Genomic DNA, 20315 nt, shown 5'->3' on the forward strand with positions numbered 1-20315 from the left:
TGTGGTTTCACCAGATTGTTCATCTAACACTAAGAAGGTTATGGTGACTCCAAACCAATCATCTAACATCAAGAATATTCTCGTTTTACTAGACTGTTCACCTAACACCAAGAAGATTCTGGTTTCTACAGACTGTTCTTTTAACATTAATAAGATTCTAGTTTTACCAGATTTTTCACCTAACATAAAGAAAATTCTGGTTTATCCAGCCTGTTCATTTAACATTAAGAAGATTCTAGTTTCCCTAGATTGTTCTTCTAACACCAAGAAGATTCTGATTTTTGCAGACCATTCATCGAATATCAAGAAGATTCTGGTTTCTCCAGTCTTAAGCTATTCCTTTCGGTTAGTTATGTTGATTTGTGATGACAACAAACACCGCAAAAACTATATAGGTTTCTCGGCACACTGAATATGGTATGTGATTATCATATTGAACTGTCATGTTCATGCTGTCATTTAAACAAGTTATGTTGTCATCTTCATGATTGGTCTGATAGGAAATGGAACTTTGATCTTGTTGTTTTTTCTGGAATGATGATATGTACAGTGTTTCAAATATCTTTCGGATGTTTATGTCAGTGAGAGACACGGTTGGCATAGTTTCATTTGAAGAAACCATCTACATATTCGAAAACTGACCATACAGTGTTTATGTGTAGAACGAATAGATTTCTGAGCAACCTGTCAGAAGGTGTGATCATCTTCAACTTAATTGTGTTGGGTGTTGATCAGCACATGGTTGTCCCCATACCATTCCTCAAACAACAAACAAACCACTCTAAATTATTGACTGTTGTTGTAGTTGTAATCATCTGGGTCATATCAATTATGCTAGCTATTCTAGGTGCTTATTCTTCTTTCGTCTATAAACTGGAAGGCAGTGGGAAGAAAATCAAAATATGTTTTCTTCACAACTAGGACAACACTGATATACTCGTGCCGTGCAAATTTCTGCTCTTCTATGCACTCCCGCTGAAAGTAATTTGTTTTTTTCCAAGTCTTGATGGCACAGCATTTGCTCTTGAGTACCAAAGAAAGAGTTGTTAAAACAATCATTTACATTCTTTGATGTGGTGTGAAGATATATACACTATTCTGGTCAATATTGTTGTCCCAGTAGGGGCTCAGTTCATTAGAATGAGCACGTGAAAATTGGGTTAATACATTTTCCGTCAGATCTTTCACAATATTCGGTCTCTATTGAATCTGTCGAAGAAAAGTATTTATCTGGAAGAGCTACAGGCTATAGTAAAGAGAAGGCATTTTGGTGTCAAGATTTGTATCTGTAGATATTCAAGTTTTCTCTCCAAAGATGCATTTTCTTCAACTTTTTTCACCACTTTTTTTGTGGAAATGTTAATTAAAGAGAGTTAAAGGATTGATATCTAGGAGAAAAGTTAGTCATTAAGTTTTGTTTACTGTCAGAAAGAGTGGTTGAAAATTCCTTTCTTGGATGTTTGTCTTTTGCTGGTACTGAAAGTGACTCTGATTTCCTTTTAATTGTAGCCATAGATTAGAGGAAAGCTGTCAGAATCCGGTGTAGCAATGCCAAGTGAGTTCTTCCAATGAGTATCATTCTTGGCACATAGGAGGTTAGTGCACCAAGAGATTGTCATAAAGTAATCTGCCAATTCTGAGACAAAATAGAGCAGTCTCTATAGGATTCAAAGTATTTGATAACCAAGGTAAACTAACCTCAGCTCTGATTCTTGTCACCAAAGACTAACTGAGAGAAATAGGATATATTGGTGGTGGGTAGAATTCATTGCCTTGAGAGTTTTGCCAGCCGAAGAGGTGTAAGATATTTAATGATAAGGATGGTAATCCCAGGAGTATATACAAGCTTTTCTGTGGTGGAAGATGTTTTGTTAAAGATGTGAATAGCCATTACATATTTTTACTACCAAGAACAGTGGCCTAACACATGCTTAAATGTAGGGACTTATGAGAATGCCCACAACGTCATGTCTCCAATGATCCTGATGCTTCAACATGGTATTAGTAACAACTCATGGAATAAATGTTAATGATACTACAGTGATTTCTGTAAGAGAAGATAAATTAATTTTTTCCTCTGACATTTAAGAATGCAGCTGAAAGGGGAACTGGAATATGCCGTAAAGCATTTTATACAGGTCACTAGTGCTTTGATATACAGGAACTCCAAAAAGAGCAACTGAAAAACTCAGACCTAACTTAGATTCTCCCTTGTCATGTATCAAGGTGAAGCACAGCCATTGCATATTGAGAAATATTGTGTGGACTCACATGACCTGCGATACATTTACAAGCAGCTATGAATACATGAAAATGTGTTGTACCATTGTTATAAACAGCAAAATTTGGTTCTTAAATTATGTTGTAACTTGCGGTCCTCAAAACTTTGAGACAAATAATACTCTAGACTTTACATAATAGAAAGGTTGGAGGCCACCAAGACATTACACATAGCTGTGATGGCAATTTTGCTGACTGAATTTTATTTGCGACATGGAATATTGGCGTGCGCATCATATAATGTATGCACCATACAGAAAATACCTGTATAAACTAGCTAAATTGTGACAGTTAATTGTTAGTTCTTCATAGCAGAAAATATCCCTGAATGTTGCTGGATGTTTCCTAAAACTGAACAAGATAAACTTTAAGTGCTGGTCTTAAGAAAATACGTCACTAAATGGGCCAAACATTATTAGTTAGTTGATACGTCAGTAGACTATGTCAGTGTCGTTTTGGCAAAGCACCAGATAGCATTATTGTGATACAATACAAGATATTCACACGGATCAGGAAACTAATTTCAGTGGATAGCTCTTCTTTAATTTATTTAAAGTGATAGATGTGATGAACTTATGTACTTCAGCTTACAAGCTCTAAATGGATAACACAAACTACAAAGAGTATGATTATAAAGTTTAGTAATCAGAGCTGACTGGGAGGGAACATTTTTTTTCATGTAATGATAGAATATTGCACAACTGATCAGAGAAGACTGGTGGTTTGTGTGAAATGTCCATGTTTAGTTGAGAAATATAGTCCCCTTTGGATGTGATGTATAGTCTGCCTTCTAGAGCGTAGATGCAACAGTGTCTATCAATGGATGTGAACAACGATCTGCCTTCTATAATGCATATGTTACAATGTTAACAAGAATATAGGGAGTGAGTTTATTATTAGGTATGAGTTCGCATGCTGACAGCTGGTAAAGTATCATGTGGCAGAAAAGATGTCATGATAAATAAAACTAAAGAAATAACGTTCCATCATTATAAAGGTTGAGCGTTGTTTTATTAGTTCCAGTGCTACTGGGGTAACTTATCTCTTCCTCTGACAACTTGGTCCATCACATTAGTAGGTACAGCAATAATGTAGTACACATAAGTACATTGAATATGTTGATACGTTAATCCTATATATCACTGACCGATTTCTTATGTACTGACTAGGTTAGAAACCAGAGGTTGAGACTGATGAGTCAGCATATAGTGAAAGTACGGTTTTGTATCGTTGTTACACAGTTCTTGATATGGAAGATTCTGAAAATACCTCTCTGGATGACCAATATCAGTCAAATAAGGAACCTCTTATACAGGAAACACACGTTGTTTCTAATGGTCGACTAAGATGACGACCTCTTGAATGATATATATGGTATTATCTGCTAGGCCAGCAGTTGGGACTGTCATTCAATTGCAAAGTCCAACATTCTAGTTCTCTGAGCTAACAAGTGTTATTTAATGGAAAAATGTAGGAGAAACACTGAGTGATCACCTCTTGCTTATTGCGAATCTAGTAGTGTTTTTATCACTAGATTAACAGGACCACAGGGGTGTTGTTACCCCTTCTTTTACAGGTTTCAAACAGAATTCCAATCAGAAATATCTATAGTATATTACATGACATCTGCTCGAGTATTATACAGTTAAGACGACTTGTGTTGATAATGCCCAGAAAATCATCAATCTATTTTATTGAGAATAATTATTAGGTATTCTATCCCTCACTTTCAAAGCTATTGCGTGATTTTCTAGAGGAAGATTATTGTCAAACATTCCATAAACAATGCTCATACTACCAGGTTGAGTTGCAGCGGAATTTCTGCAGAGCAGACTGCAATACTTACTAAACTCAGTTCACCTATATGTGGGTAACTGAGTTGTGTTCTTTCTAAGCACATAATTTCAAGTAGGTGTTTGTTAATTTAAGTGGCAAATTTATTGTTTTCTGTGTTCTGCCTGTGATTATTTTGCTGTGATGCTAATTGAGCAAATAGATAAACTTGTAAAGATGATAATGCAGTTGCTGTAGTTGATGGTAATATAGGTCAGTAAATATAATTTATTGGTGAATATTATGTTTAACCTATATTGATCTGAGTGTGAGTGCTTGTACATACTGTCGTGAAGACACAAATGACTAGAAGGTATTAGTTAAAAAGTATTTGTTCAACTGACTTCTGTCTGTGATTATTCTTTTAACAAGGTAACAAGATATTGACATATAGGTGGCAACAAATTGCAGTACCATAGCTACTTGTAAATAGTAAGAAATAAAATGTCTGAGTTGGCTGTTATGCTAATGCCACGATAATTGAAGGCAGTTTTTCAAAGGTCACTATTGTACAGGGTGTTCGGAAAGTCACTGTGCAGTTTTGTAATCATATTTTAACAGCATTCATTCAGTCTATTTCAAGCCAGCAACTGATAGTGGTGTTTAGACACAAAATAAGAAGGATCCAGGCCTGTATTGATGTCAAAGGGGGTCACTTTCAACATTGTTTATAATTGTAATCATATTTACCTCCTGTATTCTATATTGAAACATGTCTGTTAATAAATATATAAGTGCACAGTGACTTTCCGAACACCCTGTATGTGACAACATGTGAGATAAAAATATATGTGTGTTACAAAATATGTGAATGAATATAATTACACGTGTGTTGTTGTTCACATACTTATGGCTATTATAAAAAGTCATTTACGAGTGTTGTACAGCACAAACGATTCACAAAGAATGCAACTAAGAAGCAACATATGAATAAAAATTAACGAATTTCCTTTGAATATTAACATGTTATCAAAAAAAGTAAATTGCGATTATTGGCCTCTGGGACATTACTTGAAGATACAGTGCACCTAACATTTTCATTAATGCTGGTAAAATAATGTTTTTAATTTTAAAATTGAAATACTTGGCAGGTTGTGAAGTATTGTTGAAGAGATAAGTTGTAAATGAGCTTAGACTAAATCTGATGGAAAACTAGTTCGAACTGATCATTTCAGTAATGTTAATGGAGAATATTTTTGATTGTACTGAAGTGAAATGATTTGGTTTGTTTTGAATATCGCGCAAAACTACACGAGGGCTATCTGTGTTAGCCGTCCCTAATTTAGCAGTGCAAGACTAGAGGGAAGGCAGCAAGTCATCACCATCCACCGCCAACTCTTGGGCTACTCTTTTACCAACGAATAGTGGGACTGACCATCACATTATAACGCCCCAACGGCTGAAAAGGCATATTTTATGCGACGGAGATTCGAACCCGCGACCCTCAGATTTCGAGTCGAACCCCTTAGCCCACCTGGCCATGCGGGGCCACTTGGTAATTTACACTATCGCATATTTTGGTGGGTGTGCTCTACTGGACTTTTACTTCACTTACCAAATTTCAAGAAAATCAATTAAGAAGTACCTGAGATATAATACGTAAGAATTCTTATTGAGTTTTTCCATATTTTTTTCTTATTCTCATCAAAAGTACGGAGACTTTATTTGATAGAAAAACATATTTAATTTTTTTGTTGTTTTTTTCAAATTTGGTACTCTGATATTTATTTAAAACCTATAATTTAAGAGTGCCATTTGGTGTAAGTGTAACCAAGCAACACATACAAATCTATTTAACAAAGAGTCCTTAAATTTGACAAAATGTTTTGTACACGCTTACCCTAAAAGTCACGTGAGATATCGGTCCAGTATTTTTACTACAATTTTACCCAAGAGCACATATGAACCAGGGCCCGGCATGGCCAAGCGCGTTAAGGCGTGCGACTTGTAATCTGAGGGTCGCGGGTTCGCATCCGCGTCGCGCCAAACATGTTCGCCCTCCCAGCCGTGGGGGCGTTATAATGTGACGGTCAATCCCACTATTCGTTGGTAAAAGAGTAGCCCAAGAGTTGACGGTGGGTGGTGATGACTAGCTGCCTTCCCTCTAGTCTTACACTGCTAAATTAGGGACGGCTAGCACAGATAGCCCTCGAGTAGCTTTGTGCGAAATTCAAAAAGAAACATATGAACCGTTTAATTTCCTTATCAATCAGATTATAGATGGCTAATTTAGAGCAGCAGAACTAAGATGTGAAATGACGTGCAAATAAATAAGTATTGGTTAGGCCAAGCAAACTAGATAAGTAGTTTTTTAGTCCAAATTTTCAAAAGAATTATACCGGTTGACGGTTATTGTTGTTTATTCATTGTCAACTGTTCGGCATAGATTCATTGTATGTACTTCTTCTAATTAAAGAGAGTTTAGCGTCACGTGATATTAGCTTAAGCAATTAGCATAAATAATAATGCTTAATACAACTGTACCGAGTGCTTGTTTGTTTGTTGTTGTTGTTTTTTTTATTTCGCGCAAAGCTACATGAGGCCTATTTGCGTCAACCGTCTCTAAGTTAGCAGTGTGAGATTAGAGGGAAGGCAGCCAACTCATTTACCAACGAATAGTAGGCTTGATCGTAACATTACAACGCCCCCACGGTTGAAAGGGCATGTTTGATGTGACCGGGACGTTCTTTAGGAGTTCGTTATCCTGAAAATGCCATTGGTCGAAATAGATAAAGTTTCGTTTATTGTCAATTTCGTGCAAAACTACAAGAGGACTATCTGTGCTATAAAGTTCCCACAGCTGAAAGGGTGAGCATGTTTCGTGGAATGGGGATCTACACATTGAGATTCGAGCACGTCATGCCAATAAACAGGGATGGTGAATAAAATTGTTTTCTGTTTATAATTATGTACTAAAAGCTTGAAACAGGGAAAAGTAGTAGTTTGTCCAGAATACATTGTTTTTATTCTTAATTTGTATTTCATCTTCAGGAGGTTTCCAAACAACAGAGATACATTATCTCTCGCTCTCTCAATATATATATATAAATTTTCTGCATAAAAAGCTGTAAAAAGCTACCATTGTACTTTACACTTTCGTTTTTCGTAGTTAAGCATAAAGCTACACAATGATGTGTCTGTACTCTGTGATGTCGAGAAAACCCACTTGTAGAGAAATATATATGCAAAAGCGGCTCGTTTGTTGAGAAAATATTTTACATAGAAGAGCGAACAACGTTACGACCTTCTACGGAAAATATTTTATCAACCCAAACGAGCCGTTTTTGCATATATATGTCTGTACTCTGCCCACCACAGATATCGAAACTCGGTTTCTAGTGTTGTATTTCCACAGACATAATGCTGTACCACTGGGATGTACTTGACATTGTACTTTTAAATCGCGTGCTTCGAAAGCAGGTTTCAGTTTATTTTTCATTTAGTATAAAACACCAAGATTATCACAGAGCAACAATCATTACTACAGCCAAAATTCACTGTGTGTTTCAATTGTCTATAATATATAACATCCTTTTATATGTTGTAGCATCTATAAGAATTGCCCCCTGCTCGGACAGCAGTAAGTCTACGGATTTAGAACGCTAAAATCAGAGGTTCAAGTACCTTCGGGGGACACAGCACACAGCCGAATGTGACTTTGCAAAACCAAAACAGTCTGCAAGAATTTCATATAAAGTCTTAATTAATTAATTTAACCGATTAATAGTGTATTTTATGCGAAACGTATTTCTTTGTTACTTCTTGTTATAATTTTGAACTGGTAATTCTTTACTTCTAGGACCGGCATGGCCAAATGTGTTAAGGCGTTCGACTCGTAATCTGAGGTTCGCGGGTTCAAATCCCGGTCGCACCAAACATACTCGCCCTTTCAGCCATGGGGGCGTTATAATGTGACGGTCAATCCCACTATTCGTTGGTAAATGAGTAACTTAAGAGTTGGCGGTGGGTGGTGATGACTAGCTGCCTTTCCTCTAGTCTCCCACTGCTAAATTAAGGACGGCTAGCACAGATATCACCACCCACTGCCAACTCTTGGGCTAATCTTTTACCAACGAATAGTGGGATTGACCGTCACATTATACATCCCCACGGCTGGGAGGGCGAGCATGTTTAGCGCGACGCGGGCGCGAATCCGCGACCCTCGAATTACGAGTCGCACGCCTTACGCGCTCGGCCATGCCGGGCCCCTATTTAAAAAGAAGGTTAATGTGCAGGAGAGAAAATGAAATTTATTTTTAGTGTGGAGGAAAATAAACTGCGGCAATAGCTCTGCTTATAGATTAGAATTGGTACTAGGTTTCAGAAGTTTATATATAATAGGGTTTGTGTATATTCTATAGTATTTTTAACGTTTAAACACTTGTTAAAATAATATGTATGTACACACACGCAAATATATATATATTGTATATATCTTTAGATTATTTTTTTTCTCCATGATAATTTATTCCACCTAATGGCGGGTATGAGGACTTACTACATTGGTCGAAACGCATACCGTCAACCAATAATATTACGAATTTTATCGCGCAGCTGCAATGTTAGGTGAATGTTGGACGCCATATTGGAATTATACGGAACAAGAACTGAGAAACAAATGTGGAATTTTTTAAAGAATAATAATCTTGAAAAGTACAATTTTCAAGCAAGCAGGCATATATGAACATGGAGGTAGTCAGGGCTTTTAATAATGAGGTATGTAACAGTTTAGTCATTGCAAACATCTAAAATGCCATAATTTTCTGTGACGGCGTGAGAAGTAACGAATTACTACCACTTTTATCACAATTGTAATGGTACTAATATATCTAGTTATAGCACCTAAGCCTAACGCTAACAAAAACACAAAAGATTTTGAATCTGCAATGAAGAAATTAAGAGGAAGGTGTAAAAAAAGAAAAGTATCTGTAGTTAACTTGATTTTCATGAAACAGTTGTAGTCATAGTTCTAACTCTCTTTAATAATAAATTATTGCTATTTACAAAATGTTAGTTGCTTAGAGAAAAATACCACAGTAATGTTATTACTAAAGTTTAACTTTGTTATTGTATATTGTAACTAACGTGAAGAGTTTTACTTACGAGAAGGCTGTTGCATGATGATATATATACAAGTAAATTATTCGAGGAAGAGAAATGTTTGAATTTTTTACGTCATTGCTTCATATATTTCATTAATACGACAATAGATAAGGTGGAAAAGTTCATAAGTTATGTAAATTCTTTAAAACTAAATACAGGCTAATGTAATAATGATAATATTGTAATTTATATACACTATATTTTTCTGTTCCATGTAAACTTGAATTTATGTTTATTTTTAGTTATAATTGTAAGAATTATAATAAGGACAAACACCAATTTAATTATAATAAATTATATTCAGGGTATAACATACCAGTGGATTACTGGGTTGAGCACATAAATAATGAATGTTGAAAGCAAATACCAGCATTCATATAGGATATTGAATACATATATATATATATACAGTGGTACCTTGGTTCTCGAACTTAATCCGTTCCAGAAAGCTCTTTGAAAACCGAATCAATTTTTCCAATAAGAAATACTGTAAATTAAATTAATCCATTACAGACCTCAAAGAATTATGCATTATGAAGCATTTTAAGTAAAAATATTGCTTATTTATACCTATATAATAATACTTACATGCATAAAGTCAACCACAAAAACTATAAACATAATAAAAAAACAATAAATGAAGATTTAACTGCACTTTACCTGTGCTGAGGAGAGCTGATGGTGTAAGTGAAAGGTGATGAGGAACATGGAGAGTTGGAGGGTTTTTATTGTTTGGAAGGGGAATCACCTTCCATAAAAACGTCAGGTAACTATCCTTCTGGAGTTCTTTCTCTTTTCTGTCTCTTTGCACTGCTACATCCTTCTTGAGACTCACTGGACCTATTTCTCACTAAAAACTTGTCTAATGAGGTTTGTTTCTGCCTGCATTTTAAAATGTTTCTGAAGAAAGACATGGTATTATCATTGAAGAGGTTTATGCTGCAGTTTGCTACAGCTTTGTCATGGTGAAATTTTTCCACAAAACTTTGCAACTCTCCCCATTTTCCACACGTTTCCTTGATTAGTAAACTAGGAACATCCTCCCTTCCCTTCTCCTCATCTGAAGACACTTCCTCAATTGCCTTCTGTTGCTGCTCCTTCTGAAGGTCTTGGAGTTCTTCCATGATGAGCTCAATGTTGTGGTCTTCCACCAACTCCCCCACATCATCACTACTCACATTCAAGTCCATACACTTGTGTAGTGAGACAATATCCTCGACAACAGGCTCAGCCTCAAAGACTTCAATGCCTGTATCTGTTACTGAGTCTGGCCACAATTTCTTCCAGGCTGAGTTCATGGTCCTCAAAGACACTTCCCTCCAGGCTTTGTTTATGATCCTCAAGCAATGGAGGATATTAAAGTGATTTTTCCAGGACTCTCTGAGGGTTAACTCTGTGTCAGAGGTCACTTCAAAGAACCTTTGAAACAGTGCTTTGGTGTAGAGTTTCTTAAAGTTCGATATGATCTGCTGGTCCATGGGCTGAATGAGAGGAGTCATGTTAAGGAGCAAGAGCTTCACTGTAATGAAACTGTACTCCTCCACCAACCCATCCCCCAAGCCTGGTAGGTGAGCAGATGCATTGTCCATCACAAGAAGGGCCTTGAGTGGCAACTGTTTTCCATGAGGTAATTCTTTACACTTGAGGCAAACACTTTATGGACTCACTCCATAAAAAATTGCCTGGTTACCCATGCTTTACTGTTAGCCCTCCACATGACATTTAGTTTACTTTTTAGGACATTATTGTTCTTAAAACCCTCAGGTTCTCAGAATGGTACACAAGCAAAGGCTTAAGTTTCATGTCTCCACTTGCATTACTACATAACAATAGATTTAGCCTGTCCTTCATTGGCTTGTGTCCTAGCAGTGACTTCTCCTCCTTGGTGATGTAGGTCCTCTTTGGCATTTTATTCCAAAAGATGCCTGTCTTATTGCAGTTGAACAGTTGATGGGGAATAAAAACCTTGGCTTCTACATAGTCCTTAAATTCCCTAGCAAATTTATCAGCAGCATCTTTGTTAAAACTGGCACCCTTCCCATGTCTCACCACACTATGTATGCCACTTCCTAAATTTTTCAAACCACCCCCTACTAGCCTTAAAGGCATCACTTGTATCAGCACTCGTTCCAAGGGTGTTTTTCAGGAGGTCAGCATGCAACTGATTTGCTTTCTCACAAATGATGGTCTCAGAAATGCTGTGACCAGCTAACTGTTTTTGTTTACCCAAATCAACAATAGTCTTTCTATCTCTTCCATTGTTTGTGATCTTTGTTTCATAAGCACTGTCACTCCTTTTTCAACATCAGCTCCTTTGATGACCTCTTTATTTTTTAGTATGGTGCAGACTGTAGACTTTGCCATACCAAACTATGTCACAAGGTCAGACACGCGAACACCATTCTCATACTTTGCTATGAGATTTTTTTTTCACCTCTATTGTGGCTCTAACAACTTTTCTTTTTGCTTTGCTGCTTTTATTATCCTTCTTTGATTTCATGGTGGCTTATTTAATCAGAATATTTAGAAAAACAACAAAAAACAAAAAGAAAAACAAGAACATTCACATCAGATTTTAGCGGGGGTGTGGATACAGGTGCGGGTAAAATGTTTTGGGCAAGCTTGGCATGGGCCGAAAATAGTCGAAGGGTCGTTCGGGTTATCAGTCGAGTTATTTTGGGGGTTCGGGCCACAACAGTTTGGTTTGAGAACCAAGTTTATGTTCAACATCCGAGACATTTTTTTCTCAAACAATATGTTCAAAAATTGGATTGTTCAAGAAGGGAGTCATTCAAGAACCGAGGTACCATTGTATATACATTTCAGTATGCATTTACAAATTTTACTAAAGAAATAATGCAATTTTTCTGGTAGCTTTAACATTCACTGCTTTAAGTGACGTATTTTAAAGTAAGGTTATATTGTGTGTAGAAACTAATAAATGTTTAGTCGAGTAACTTGCATTATATGAATTTATAGTAAGAAATCACACTGATGATCAAAAAAATGGATAAATCACACACTCAAAAAAAAGGAGTCATGTATCTTGAACATTTTTAATCAGTAGGTAGCTGTTCTATCTTCATTGGTAGGCTGGGAATCAGTAGAAGGTATACAGTGTAAAGCTTGAAGTAATCTTTAGTGATGGTATTGGTATCTGTATACTAGCTCACCACGAGAAAGGAGTGGTAGTTATGTTGGGTTTTATTGTGAATGTTGTGGGTTTAAATGATTTCTGGTGTAAGAAGAAGGAATTGGTTGAAAAGGGATGTGAGAAATACAAAAATTAGCAAAAGGGGTCAGAGTTATATAACTGATTTGATCAGGAACATTTCTGAAGTAATAAGGAGATAAGTTAACTATCATAATGGATCATGGTACAAAGGCCATGTCATCATGTTTTTTAATTACATTCAAATTTTTATTGAACAACTATTTTATGAACTTATACCATTAAGTTTAATATCAAAATGTAGATTGTTATTCAGCTTTTTATATTATACATTTTTAATTTTTAATTAAAAGTACCTTTTTAAAAACACACATAAACATTGATTTTGTGAGCCATGTGGTATATTAAATGCAGCACTGGTTCCATTAGAAGTTTCTGATTTTAAAACACAAAGTCAGTAGTTTTGTACAAATTATGAACTCAACCATATTCAAAAGCTAGATTATAAAATAAACACCTTTTCTGTATGATGAAGTATCATTAGTGTACTGAATCAAATACAGTAACCCCTGCTGACCTCTTTCCATTTTTGGAAACAGACCTTATATGCACCTAATTCTACATTTGACATTTGAATAACCAAGCTCAGAATGTTCCATAAGTGGTTTTTCTAGCTTGCTAAGCCTTAAGAAATTTTGCATATGGAAGATGTGAAACAAATTTTTTTTAGGTTTTATACACATATCTGAATAACTAAATAAACAATAAATTACTATATTGATACCTTAGAATTCCACTATAATTTATCAAGCTTAGTTACTAAGCTGTATTTTTTGTCTTAATAAACATGAAATTTCTAGCAGACTCAAGACATTTTCAAATCTTGGTTCAAAATAAGGAAATGGCCTCCTAACAAATTAATATGGCTGAAAAAAATCACTAAGGGGGCATTTTATCTTTCAATTAGTTATTTGTGTCATATATTGAAGTAAGTATATGTATGGGACTCTTTCCAAAAATCGGAATAGGTAAGCAAGACAAAGGTGTTTTATTCAGCATATAAGCAACATATCAGCAGTATGAGAAGATATGAGGTTCTTATTTTATATTTTAGTTTGTCAATATTAGTAATTTGAATTCATAATTCATATGAAATTATACACTTTATATTTTGGCATCACAAACATATAATTTGAACCAGTGCTGCATTCAGCATACCGTATGACACACAATGTCAGTGCTTAGTTTTTTCTTTTAATATGTACTTTTAAACTAAAAAATTGAAAAATCTACAATACCAAAATTTGAATTATGGTCAACAGTTTGATATCAAACTTACGGACACAAGTTTACAAAATAATAGTTTGATAAAATTTTAGATGCAAGCCAACAAATGTGATGACATGGTCTTTAACCATTGACCTGTAGTGATAAGGTTAGTATCATAAACTGCACCACTGTGAATAAAATATTTAAAAATTTGCTTAAAATATAGCCTATCAACTTTTGCCTGATTAGATCATTTGTTATTCATTCACAATCAACTTAAACGAGGATATTTTAGGACTAATTTCTGAATATATCTGGCACAGTAAAGACAATAAGTGTAGTATTGTGATGCAAGTTATTTACATTATTTTTCCTGTGTTTTTATTAATTATTTGTTGTTTTCTTATTTAAAATGAATAAAACTTGTAAATTTGTTTGCAATTTTTGTTGTGATTATCAAACCTTGTAATTACTAATACTTATGTGAAATAGTGATTTATACATTAATTTTGTAATGGATTTTTGTATAATTTATGTATTATTCTTTACCTAAGCCATGAATTTTTAGTTAAAATGATAAATCATCATATGGCTAAAGCATGTTCAACTTCAGTGTGTTTGTATTATGTAACTGGCACAAGCTTCCCATAGTGATGATGTATATATATATATATTAATGTTGTAAAATATTATGTAAATTAGCTGATTGAATGAAATGTAATCTAATGGTCTGACAACTTAATAAAATCCCTGTCTTGAGCTTAAACAATTTAATTCACATAATGTTGTTAATATGCATTTTTACTTATTGTTGATTGATATTGATATGAATCTGAAGTGGTGTGATTTAATTTTGAAATATTGTGTGTTTTAGTAATTAAGTTGTTTTCTTCTTCTGGCTCTTTTTTAAAATTATTTTATTTGTTGAAATTGATAACATTGATACTTGTATTGGTCCTTAATGTTTTTATCAGGTCTTGGCAAGGCACTTATTCCTGAACAGTTTTGTTTTCAAGTAATAAGATTTGTATTTTAGTTTTTTGAAAGTTCTATCTTGGATTTCTTTGGTTATTAATGTTTTATGAATTGTTTTTATTCAACCCTGGTTGTATAACAAGTTTTTTATCTATTACATTTATTACAACACTTTTGATAGAGAATAAAATTTTTCAGAACACATGTTTTAAATATTAGTTAAGTATGGGTATATGGGTAAACAAAATTTAGAATATGCCTTGACAGATTCCAGGAGCCAGGTAGTCATGGTGACTGAAAATATTTGTTATGACCCCTAGTATTTTCTTCCATTTTATTCATACTTAGTGTTGTGGTAAATAGAATACAAATCTAGAATGGTTTTAGATTATTAGAAGTCTGGAAGTATTTTCTCATTCTTTGAGTCCTAAATCAAACTTTGTTTACAGGATTTTAATGAAAGATTCAGAACTTGTTTTTTCAGGGATGAATTTCTTTGGTTGTACAACGTGTTATTAATTTCTTGTCATTATTTTCTCTCAATTCAACCATTCAGTGCACCTGCTTGGACTCTAATGGGACCAAAGGCAGTTAGTTTGGGCAGTAATATCAAGCCTTTGTTGATATTTTGATTGTTAGTGTGCACTTGGTGCTGTGAAAGTAAACAAGTGTACACTTGCGGCTTGATTTTCTGCATTGGGCCAAGGAAAGCCAAAAATTACAGATACGAAAAACAGTGGATAGTTGAAACACTAGTGTATCTCATTGGTGATTCCATTGTTTATTCTAAATAATATATTTCATTATATTTAAGTTCCTGGTTTTAAATTATAATCTTATTACTGTCATTTAAATACATTATCCATAAAAATGTATAAAAGTTATAATCATAAGAGCCAACTGTCAGTTGGTCTTGTTTGCTTTCTCTGAAATTTGTAAGTTAATTCAAGTTCCATCTTTTCTCCTATAATATGCTCTCTTTTTGATTGCCTGTTCCCATTTGACTTGGATTTAATTGCTAATAATGGTATAAGTGGCTCCTAAATTTCTTCACTTTTTCTGCTATAGACTCAGAAGTGCATTCACACCCTATGAACATCTGTGAAAAATAAGTAAAATGTTAGTGCAAATATATGCTTTGGAATTATTATGAAACGAAAACTTAGTTAAAACAGTCAAGATACCAATTATTTGTAGGAAAGAGGACACTGTAATTGGGCAACCAACACCCTAACACAACCAGAACATACATCTGCAGTTGAAGGACAGCAACTGAAGTTGAGTGAAATCTTTAAGAAACTGTAATGTGTATTTTGTATACTATTTTTTTAATCACTGATCAATAAGGTTAACCAAGCTACAAATATTTTGTATTCCTTTCTTAACAAGCTAGGCATGAACTGACTTGCAAATTTAACACATGAAAATTCTGTATATCATGCAACACCTGAACTTTTTTGCAAACAAATTAATTTTTGAGTGGGAATTTCTTCAGAACATGTAAAGTATTGCCTAGAAATGTAATAGCACAATTATTTTTGGAAAATTTGGGGAAAAGGAAAAAACTGAGCATTATTGAGGCACTAGTGTAATTTGGGTTTTCTGGTTCAAACAGTGGTGAAGTTAGGCACACTTGGCTCCCTAAATCTGAAAATATTTATCAAGGCCTGACTTAGAGGTTGAACATACTTTGAAGTGTTTATTGAAACCTGAAATCCAGTGGTTTGAAAAATTCTTTGTTGGGTGGAATTGTAGTAATAAACTGAAGAAATGTTAAAAATAATGAAATGATTTTTTGTGGGAAAACCAGATACACAGCATTTTTAACTTTAATTTGTGTAAAAATATGAGAGTGTATCTTAACACTCACTAGTACACCTTTGGCAAGTTGCATTATGAAACATCTAGGGGTCTATCTGAACCCCATCACAAAGTTACTCTTATTGTAAGCTACAGATTGAAATTCCAAAAACCATTTGCAATAACAACTTTTATTAGAGTCAGCATTCAGTGTGAACAACTTGAAAAAAATACTTTGATTTCAGAGGAAATATGTTGAAAAATAAAAAAATACAAAATTATATTGTTCTTCAGTATGCAAACAATTTCTTGTACAAACATTTTATTAAAAAATGTTATGGTTTTATTATATTGTTATATTTATATTATTGTCTACCAATGGTGAAGTTACTACAATACTGTAAAATTGAACTCGGAGAAAACAGTGTACAACTGTGTGTGGGTCTGGTGAGACTCAAGGTGATCCGCAATTATAAGGACGCTATGTATTCAAAATCTAGTAGACAGGTTATATACAACAGTTATCAAACATATAAATAGGACATTATAAGCAGACATTGTAGAGAAACCTTGTGAAAGAATGAAATGTAAAATCATGCTTAGCACAATATAAACAAACTGTACTACTGTGATGAATTACCCTATATAACAACCAGTATAGTGAAATAAATGTTTATATATTTCCTTCATATGCTTTAAGGTGTACTACTACTAAATCTGTAGTTTTATGAATTAGGGAACTCAAATTACTGATAGTGACAAGCTAAAATATGAAATAAGAACCTCATATTTTCATTTTGCTGAGATATTACATATATGCCACAGGTCAGTGATAATACAGGATCTGCAGGGATCCTACATAAATATTAGATTATTATTAAATACTCCATTTACCTGTTTTGAAAAGAGTAGTGTCATTGATCCACGGATTTTACTTAATATTTATTAATCCATAATGTTCTTAAAAATAATATATATATAAATGAGAAATTTATGGGGTCAAGTATGCTGATGAGCAACTAGTCAAGTCCAAGTTGACTTATAATATTAAAAAGTTAAAAATAGTGTATTTGTTGAATATTACTTGATTTTGATTACACATTTCAGAAGTTTTTAATTCTGGCCAAAAATAAAGTATATGAAAAAAAATGTTTGTTGTTAAGTGCAAAGCTGCATTTCTGCCCCACCCACCATGGGAATAGAAACCTGAGGTTTTATAGTTATGAATTTTTCTGCTGAGCTACTGGAAGGCCTTATCACTTGTAACTGAATTAGGAAATAGTTGAATTATACTCATGGGACTGTAAATTATTAAGAATTTGTACTTTCTTCAGTGGTGTATGATATCTTAGAAATGTTTTGAATGTTTTTTTTTCACAGTTTATTTTTTGCTTAAATAAGTTTATTAAAGTATGTTGTGCAGCTTTTGCTGAATTTGTTATAAAATATAATAAAATTATATAATTTTAGGGGAGTTAAGTTTCTTTAGAATAAGAAAATTGTGTTTTTTGAAATGAGAGTTCCAAAATATACCTCCTATCACACTTGATCTTTATTCGGGATGAAAGGTTCTCTTGTTTGCCTGCCTAAACATTTGCATGAATTTTACCTTGCTTGCTCCAATCTTTAAACTTCATTATATTGCCTGTAACAATTTTAATCTTATGACTTTCTCCATCTATGTCCATCTTCTGTACTTGATCCATATATATAAGGTCCCATTTTTATTCTTATTTTTATCTCAGTGGCAAAAAATTACAAAGAAGACTGGTCTTGAATGTCTCTTCAATGTTATTACTAGGTTTGCAACTTTTTTTGAATTAGTTTTGATCATTTTTGTGGGGCTTCAGTTTACTTTCTTTATTTTATGGTTAAAAATTTGGAGAATTTTTTTTTTGTATGAGTACTCAAGCTCATGTCCAGACATGGAGTTGCCTTGTGCCCTTCTACTATTGTTACCCTTGTGTGGGAGAGCGGCTTTCCACAGAGGAAGTGTAGTTCCTTATGTGGAGAGAGGTAGAGTCTTCGACATGGTTTGATGCTTTTTTCCTATTGGTTCTGAATCTAAGCTTGGGCAAGATAAAGAGCAGACTAGTAAGAATCTAGACTGTATTTTCCCAGCACCTTCCTCTGCCCAAACACCTACTCATGAACCTCAGATGGACATTCTTCCTCTTGTACACATTTTACAACTGGTATGCCATGTTTGTATGTTTTGAGTATTTTTGCTGTAGCTTAATGAAATTTTGCCTCCTTTATTTGGAGAAACTAGTACCTTGTCCTCCTGTCTTTGCCAGATGTTGCTGTACATGCAAGGAGATTTGCAGGTCAATTCAGAGAAGGTATTACTATGTCTTGCTTTTCCTTCACTGGGACTTAGTTGGACTTATGGAGGTTAAACCCTGTGCTTCCTATTTGTGGCTATAGGCAAGAAGTCATGGTTCATCTTAATCTCAGTTTTCCATAATTTGATTGCCAACAATTTTGCATTTTTTAACTTCTTTACAACTATTATCTGAGGGTTGTAACAGATTTACTGTTATATGTTTATTTTAATATCTATGTTTATTTCATTTTAATGCATGTGTCGTATGTTGTTAAGTGTGTATTATACACGTCTTGCCTGTTCTATAAATTTGTGGAAGATTCTCAAGCATAAGAATCAAATATATTAAATATGTATGTAAAACTAGTGATTGATAGTATTGTTGTTGAGCAAACTTTCTTCTGAAATTTTTAATAAATTGTCAAGCTAAGAGACAGTTTTAGAATACTGTTTAGTAGCTACAGTCAATATAATTTAACCCTTGGAAGCTAGAATTGTGGTTAACATTTATTAATAATAAAACTACAGATAGTTAACCAGGAATGTTTATAGATTTTCAACATTACAAACTACAGTTAACTAACTTCAGGCATTAGTATTTCTATGAAAATGTATGAAAATGTTAGAGATCTTCCTTGTTAAAAAATGAACTTACAAACCATGTGAGGCCAACCAAGAATAGAGATAGCTAACTTTCCTGTCTAGAAAAGTGTAACAGTATCAACTCGGAATTAATTTGTTCATCATTGATAAACTATTCAGTTTCAGACCAGATAGAAGATTGAGTATTGTTTGTGAATTTGTAAACTTTTGGTATATAAATAGTTATTTTTAATCAGTATTTGTAATAACCCTTATAAATTGTATTGTTTGCATATTAAAATATATTTGTGTTAAGAAACAAAATTTTATCAATCTTGTTGGTGAATATAAGAAATTTGACACATTATGACATTCCTTTACCTTTAAATTAAAATAACTAGGTATTTGAAATTGTAATATGTAATGTATGTAACAGGATAATCATAGATCCTCTTGTCAAGTTTCAGAGAATCAAAGTGATTTCCACTTTGGTTAGGTTATTGTCATTTGCTCTCTCCTTCCTTATTAACTGCAACATCCTTTTCTCAGATTTTGGTTTTTCTCTTCCTTTCCCTGATATATGAATAAACATTTTGAAGATCAGTTATGTGCAGGAATTAGTCTACTGCACCTCCATGTACTGCTGAGATTCAAATACTTCCATATTATGATTCAGCAAACTCAGTCCCCCCATTTCCCACTAGCTTCTTACAGAAGTGGTTGAAGACCTCATCAAGGGAACACAGTTAACAAGTGCTATGTTCTTGGAATTTCTCTAATGCAAATGTAGATATTATTTTATAGCTATGAACAGATAAATGTAGCTAAAAGATATACTTGTTAGCTAAAAAAATTAGGTAGACTTGCAAAGTTATTGCATGTATTTTTATTTCTATCATTTTAATTTTTTCTCACTTTCAGTTGTCCTCATTATATGAGAGTAAGCCACCAGTCTCAAAGGCAAAGATGACACAG

General features: G+C 33.9%; 1 protein-coding gene and 1 long non-coding RNA gene across 2 annotated transcripts in view; both read left to right on the plus strand.

The window, feature by feature from the left end:
• LOC143223570 (protein BANP-like) overlaps window positions 1-20315 on the plus strand; it is a 145990-nt gene that overhangs the window by 67156 nt on the left and 58519 nt on the right. The gene's annotated exons all lie outside the window — the stretch shown is intronic.
• LOC143224294 (uncharacterized) lies at window positions 8693-20310 on the plus strand. Its single transcript, XR_013013320.1, has 3 exons — window positions 8693-8829; window positions 15830-15933; window positions 20262-20310. It is a non-coding gene; the product is annotated as an uncharacterized LOC143224294 (long non-coding RNA).

Source organism: Tachypleus tridentatus, chromosome 8 (assembly GCF_004210375.1).
Source record: "Tachypleus tridentatus isolate NWPU-2018 chromosome 8, ASM421037v1, whole genome shotgun sequence".
Taxonomy (NCBI): domain Eukaryota; kingdom Metazoa; phylum Arthropoda; class Merostomata; order Xiphosura; family Limulidae; genus Tachypleus; species Tachypleus tridentatus.